The sequence below is a fragment of the Haplochromis burtoni genome, unplaced genomic scaffold (genome assembly GCF_018398535.1).
Source record: "Haplochromis burtoni strain Fernald_Lab_line unplaced genomic scaffold, NCSU_Asbu1 Contig_1682, whole genome shotgun sequence".
Lineage (NCBI taxonomy): Eukaryota > Metazoa > Chordata > Actinopteri > Cichliformes > Cichlidae > Haplochromis > Haplochromis burtoni.
This window is the reverse complement of record NW_024584043.1, coordinates 20,245-26,977: the sequence shown is the minus strand read 5'-3', so window position 1 is coordinate 26,977 and position 6,733 is coordinate 20,245. Positions and strand designations below refer to the sequence as shown.

Here is a 6,733-nt window from a genome sequence, read left to right as displayed (position 1 = left end):
AGAGATGTGCTAACGGGAGAAAATGAATTCTGTTTTTTCCCAGTGTCTTTTTCTAAAATCTACATTGTTAATGATGATTGGTTTTAAAAATCTTCCACTGAGACAAAAGCAGCCATAAATGTAGATCCTCTATATGTTGATCACGTCTCTGTGTCAGTATAAGACTTTAGTGCAGCCTCTCTGGTTCACTGCAGTCTTTGTCTCTGTTTTCTGTCAGGTGTTCACATTGCGTGATGTACGGCTGTGAATGGGATGAAGAAACAGGTGAAGTGACTGGATATCGCAATAAGTTATGATGGAGAGGACTTCATAAGCTTTGACCTGAAGAACAGAGACGTGGGTCGCTGCTGTACAACAGGCTGTCATCACAAAAACAAGTTGGACATGACAGGGCTCTGACTGCTCAGTAAAGAACTACCTCACCCAGATTTGTCCTGAGTCACTGAAGAAGTATGTGACCTATGGGAGGAGCTCTCTGATGAGAACAGGTAAAATCTATGACCAGAATTAGATTGTTAACCAAAAGTTATATGTCTCAAAAATGGTAAATGGCCTGTATTTATATAGCGCTTTTCTAGTCCCTAAGGACCCCAAAGCGCTTTACATATCCAGTCATCCACCCATTCACACACACATTCACACACTGGTGATGGCAGCTACATTGTAGCCACAGCCACCCTGGGGCGCACTGACAGAGGCGAGGCTGCCGGACACTGGCGCCACCGGGCCCTCTGACCACCACCAGTAGGCAACGGGTGAAGTGTCTTGCCCAAGGACACAACGATTTTTATTTTTTTTACTTAATATGATATTAAATTAACCTTTTCATGCATGAATTATGAAAACCTCAATCAGGGCTTTTTTTCTTGAGTATTTTTATTCATCTTAGGCATGAAAAAAGATTTTTGAACTTCATTTTTTTAAAGTACTTTTCTTTTCAAAGAGTATTTTTACACGTACGCACTTAGTTGTACAACAAACATTTTGACTTATGAATTTGACAAATGAATAATTAATATACACTGTGTAAAAACTAACATAACAAAAATATATTTTTAAAATATTTTATAACAGTATAACAATATATGTAACAACTATAACAACTATAACCCTGCCTATGGAGTGACTCATCAGTGTCCAATGTAGTGGTTTATGTGCAAGTTTACCATCAACACTGACACAAATACAAGAAAACAGCCTTTGAATAGTTGTCCACTGTAGTGACCACTATGTGTGAAAGGGTTAATATAATTGCACTTCGTGTGGCATTTTGACACATTTTTTAAATTTAATTTAATTTTATAAACTACATCACATCAAAAGAAATTGGTATGGTTTTAATAATAATAATAATAATAATCTTTTAAAGTTGCTCCTGGTCGTCACAGCAGATCATCTTCCACAGTTTTAGCTCTGATATACTCATTTCTAATCCTTCTCACTCCTTATGATAATTTTAATATCATCAGTTCTGTCTCCTGTATTTGTCTCAGTGCCACCATCCTCAGATATTAAATCACAGCAGGTCTCACTGCCATCTTCTAAACCTTCCTTTCCACTCTTGATCGTCTCCATCCACTCCACCTTGTCTGCACTCTCTTCTTCACGTCTCGTCTGCACTATGCACCTCTCCAGCTCAAATAAAAGTAATAGTAATAATACAGAAAGAATGAACTGTTTGTCTTTACTCCACAGATGTCCCCAAAGTGTCTCTCCTCCAGAAGTCTTCCTCCTCTCCAGTCACCTGCCACGCTACAGGTTTCTATCCTAACAGAGCCGAGATGGTCTGGAAAAAAGATGGAGTGGAGCTTCATGAGGGTGTGAACAAAGGAGAGATTCTCACCAACAATGACGGGACCTTCCAGATGAGTGTTGACCTGGATGTCTCATCAGTCAAACCTGAAGACTGGCACAGATACAGATGTGTGTTTCAGCTCTCTGGTGTGAACGAGGACATCGTCACCAAACTGGACAAATCAGAGATCAGGACCAACAAGGGTAAAAGTGATGAAGGTAGGAAACACGCATTTAGTTTACTGTAAAAATGGTGCAGTTCATGTGGTTTTATTTGAGTTTGATGAAAAGTTTAATTCTTCCCCCGCTGTATACAGATTTATTAAATATTTTTAATACTGATACTGATTTGTTAATTTCTTAATAAATATTAACATTTAAAGTTTTGAGCGCTCTGATTTAAATTATTTTCCACTTTGCTGTCTTTTCATTGTTTATTTAAATTTGCGAGTATCTTTGATATTCTTTCTGTCAGAATAATTTTAAGACCTAAATCAGTTTGGACCAAGTTGTGTTTTTCCACCACATTTTTTCCTTGCTGAACATTGATGAATATAAAACATGTTCATGTGTGGCCACTGATTATCTGACTAATGGACAGTTTTAGAAGATTAAATAGTAAATGGGGGAAAATGTATATTTTGAAACATATGTTCAAATTTATTGGCAATGTATTGAAATTTAATTTAATGGCAGAACTTTTATTGTTGGAATGAAAACAAAAATTAGTGAGACAAATATGTAGTGACCATAAACGAAGCTGTTGTACATGATTGTTATCTGATTGGAAACTTTTTGTTCTCACCTTTTGTTTGTTCTGTGATCCACAGGAAATTCCTTCTCCCTGATCATCACTGTGTTGTTGCTGTGGTTGTTGCTGTGGTCGTTCTTGCTGTCATCGCTGTGATCGCATTCATTATTTACAAAAAGAGGACAGGTGAGAAACAAACTTCCTGGATTTTTCTTGTATAATGCAACAACAATGATGACATAGTGCAAACAATAATAATGATAGTAAGAGTAATATGACTTAATTGAAGTCATTATTAACATTATTTCAAAAGAAAACAAACAATGCACACAGGATTAAACAGGTAACAACCAAAAGCAGTGTAAGCTGAGTCCTCAGGTTAATATTAAAGTATTTTAACACTTTCTCTGCCAGCAGGATGATCAGACTCTTTTAAATCCTCAATATATTACAACAATATTCATTAATCATGCTTGTTGTGTTTCATAACTTGCCCCTTCATTTCTCTGCACTTGTAGATTTTTGTCCAGTTACTTCACTTTTTCTTCTTGTCTGTTATTTACTTTTTTCTGCATCATTTTTCTTTCTGTCTTTGTGTTTTTTTGTTTTTTGTTTTGTTTTTTTACACCTGAGCTACAGTTTGTGTGTCAGGGAACAAAATAACCACCAACTCAGTTATTGAAACCCAAACATTGTTTCTCTTTTCTTAACCATCAACTCTGCCAAACAAACACATCCTAAGCTACACCTTTACCTGCATTAGAAATGTGTACGTTCTCCACCTTCAGTCGCTTTACTTATAAATTTAACACGAGCACATGTTGTGGGAAAAGTCAGAATATATCTATAAACACATTAGTGAGTAAGCCCAGTGTCTATGTTTTTAATTTTACAAATTCAATTAATGCTTTTGTCCAGATTACAAAATGAAAATATGAAATTATGTTTCATGCCTTGTATAATACGTGAAAAAATTGTGTTAACATTTATAACAAATTACTAACATGATGTATTTTTTCCTTTTTATTTCAGAGAAACGTCCCCCATCTCGTAAGTTAAACTTTGTCCCTTTTCTCTAATCTCTTGTTCACACTAAATTAAAAAGGGTTTCTGTACTTTAATCTAAACAGTCTTTCAGGGCTGTTTCCTGTTGTGTTCGATTGTTGTAAAAGTGACAGATGAGAGCAGGATGTGGACTAACATTGTGTTTCTGACCTACAGCTGTAGAGAACCGTGAAGTCCAGGAGCTAATGCTTCCTCAAGCCTAAACCACAAACAGCTCTGCACACAGTGAGTTACTTCATATTTGTGTCTCATGTTTTAGCTTTCTTTTAAAACTTATGTAAAATAGTGGCTGTAGTAAAATCTCCTGTTTAAATATATCCAAAAAAGTGCTTTAGTATAACTTTAAATCATATAAGAGAAAGATACTTTCAAAATAACATTTCATGAAATGATTTAACAAAATTAAAACAAATGTGTTAATTCCATTCAGAAACATATGAAGTAAATACTCGATTGAATCAGAATTTTAGATCTTAATGAAACTGTAAATATGTTATTTGTGGATTTGATTAATCCTAACATTTATTTTATTTCTTTTTTATCTCTACAGAGAACATGAGAGAAGACGTGTCAGCTCGTTCTTCTCCATAAACTGGAATTCATTGAATTCGTTGATTGTTCACATCATAAAATCTGTTAAAAAGATCTAAAGTCTAAAATATAGTTGCAAATGCTTATTAGTCAAGATTTAATGGAAAGGAGTTTGAAAATGAGTTGGCAAATGTTTAACATATACATCATAATGGTGGCATTAAATTATTCTGAAGATCTAACAAAGATGTGACCACCTGGAGAGACGTAAAACACAATAAAAACAATGAAAGCATCACAGCAGTCTCAATACAATCATAATTAAACCTTTGTGTGTTCATCTTCACTCAAACATATATTAGTTTAGTGTTTCTGGTTTTCTTGTAAATTATTGGATCACTCATGAATGCTGAGATTCCCTCACTCTCAGTGATAAAGGAATCATAATAATATATTTCTAAATCTTGTACGTTTACTTAAAATTTGATTTAAAAGACAAACTTGTGTTGAATTCCAGGAGACCTTAAAAGATTTTACTTTATATCTGATTTATTTCTTAATTAATGAAAATTATGTTTATTCTCTGTTGTTTGATTTAAGATATGTTTTGAGTGTTTTTGATTTTAGAGTTTAGTTCATGTTGAGATTCTGGAGGGTTGTGTGGGTTATGTTTTTAACACATTTGTTGGTTTGTTTCTGTTTATATATCAGTAAAACTGCATTGCTCTTTCTCTCCTTTTTGTACTTTTGTTTTTCAATAAAGTCCCAAATAATCCAAATTTCTGTGACTTTCTTTTTAATAAAATGTACACTTGGCTAAAGTTTCATGAATCCAGCCCAAATATTAATGGATTAGCTACAATTTAACTTGAGATAGTAGCTCAGTAAGCTTAGGTGTAATGATGCCAGCTCCAGTCCATTAAGTGTCCTTGTGACAAAAGTATTGTTGTGTGTTGTATTGTGGTTCGATGTTTGCTTTTGTGGATGTTTATTTTTTTCATTTGGTTTACCAACACTAAATTTGACAATTTGCATATGATGAAGTAACTGACCTCACAGCCCATTGTTCCTTCAGTGGGCTGGTTTCAGCTATTGTGCAAATGTACTGTTTATGGGAAACCTGCAGTCAGCTGAGACTGAAGAAGTCACCTGGATGAGTGACGAAATGTTTCTCCCACTGAAAACTACGTCCAGATGAACAGAATCAACCTTTATAGAATCAACCTTCACACTTTATAGACTTGTGCTTTCCAGAATGGTCGCCTGAATCAGAGTATAAAAGGAAGCCAGCTGCTTTTAGAGGGGTTGGGTTCTTTGGCTTGTGTTGACACGTAAACTCATACTTTATTTAATAAAGCCTACCAGTTGATGGCAAAATTTAATTCCAGCCTCATGCCATTTTGTTTGAACTGACACATGACCGCCAGCCAGGTTGACGGAGTTTAAAAGAACTGTTAGTGCAGAGATTTTGAAATAATGTTTGCCGAACATTAATAATCAAGGCTTCTTAAAACCAAATGGTGTTACATCTATAGCCACTGTTTGGTGTTTTAACAGTGTAAGGCTTGAGATGCTCTCAGCTACATGTCTCAGATTATTTTAGTTGCTGATAGTTTAGCAGAAAATCTACACTGAACCCTTCAAGCCAGTAGATCCACAGTATGAATAAATATGATTGTAAACAAAAAGCAAACTGATAACAATTTAAAGATTCAGATTTAGTCCTGTGAAGTTTATATTTATATGTATTTATGCTTTACATATATGTCACATATATAATTCATTCAGAAACAGACTTTGCACATTCAAAACATGAGAGGACAATAAGTGCTGCGAAATTATTTATATTTTGAGCTAAATGCTCCTTCATCCTACAAGAAAAACTAATTTCCATGTGCTCTGAACTCCAACGTGAGATTTAAAAGGTGTTTCTTTCAAAAATGGTAGTATTATGTTTAATGTTAGTAAAACTGTCAGGTTAGATTAGTATGTGTTTCTGAGTTTAAGGCTGCGGTCCAGGAGAAACTAAGTCCAAAAGCTGGATGACAAAAAAAACCCTGAGCACAGAGAGCTGCACCAAAGCTTTAAAAAATCATTCTTAAAGCACTGGAAAAAAACTTTACTGTTATTTTTAGTCTCTGTAAACTCTAAATTGTTCTGGCTAACAAGATCTTTTCCACCAAAAAAGCAGCTATATTAGAAATTAAAACATTTATTATAATCAAATGTATTTATTTGTACTCTGAAAGAAGCTTTTTAAAAATTATTTAAGAAAAAATTTCTGTAGATAAATCTACATTATACTTAAATGTTGAAGTATCCAAAGATGATGACCTTGCTTGGAGCAATATTTTAATATTTAAGGAAAAGAAACTGTAAAAATTTACAAAATTAGAAAGTACTTTATTACTTAAATATTGATCTTTATTTGTTTTTATACATAAAAAAATTCAACATTTCTGATTTTAGGAATTGATCGTTTCCTTATTTTATCGTTGCAGCAACGTTGCAGAAAGAGAAGAACACACAGCTATTCCAGCTGATTTTGCTGGAATAGGTTTCCTGATTAATTTGTGGCGGATGAATAATTGT

General features: G+C 34.1%; 1 pseudogene; it reads left to right on the top strand.

Annotated features, from left to right (window-relative positions):
* Positions 1–233: 233 nt before the first annotated feature.
* Positions 234–4,933, top strand: LOC121813432 (annotated as a pseudogene).
* The last annotated feature ends 1,800 nt before the right edge of the window (positions 4,934–6,733 follow it).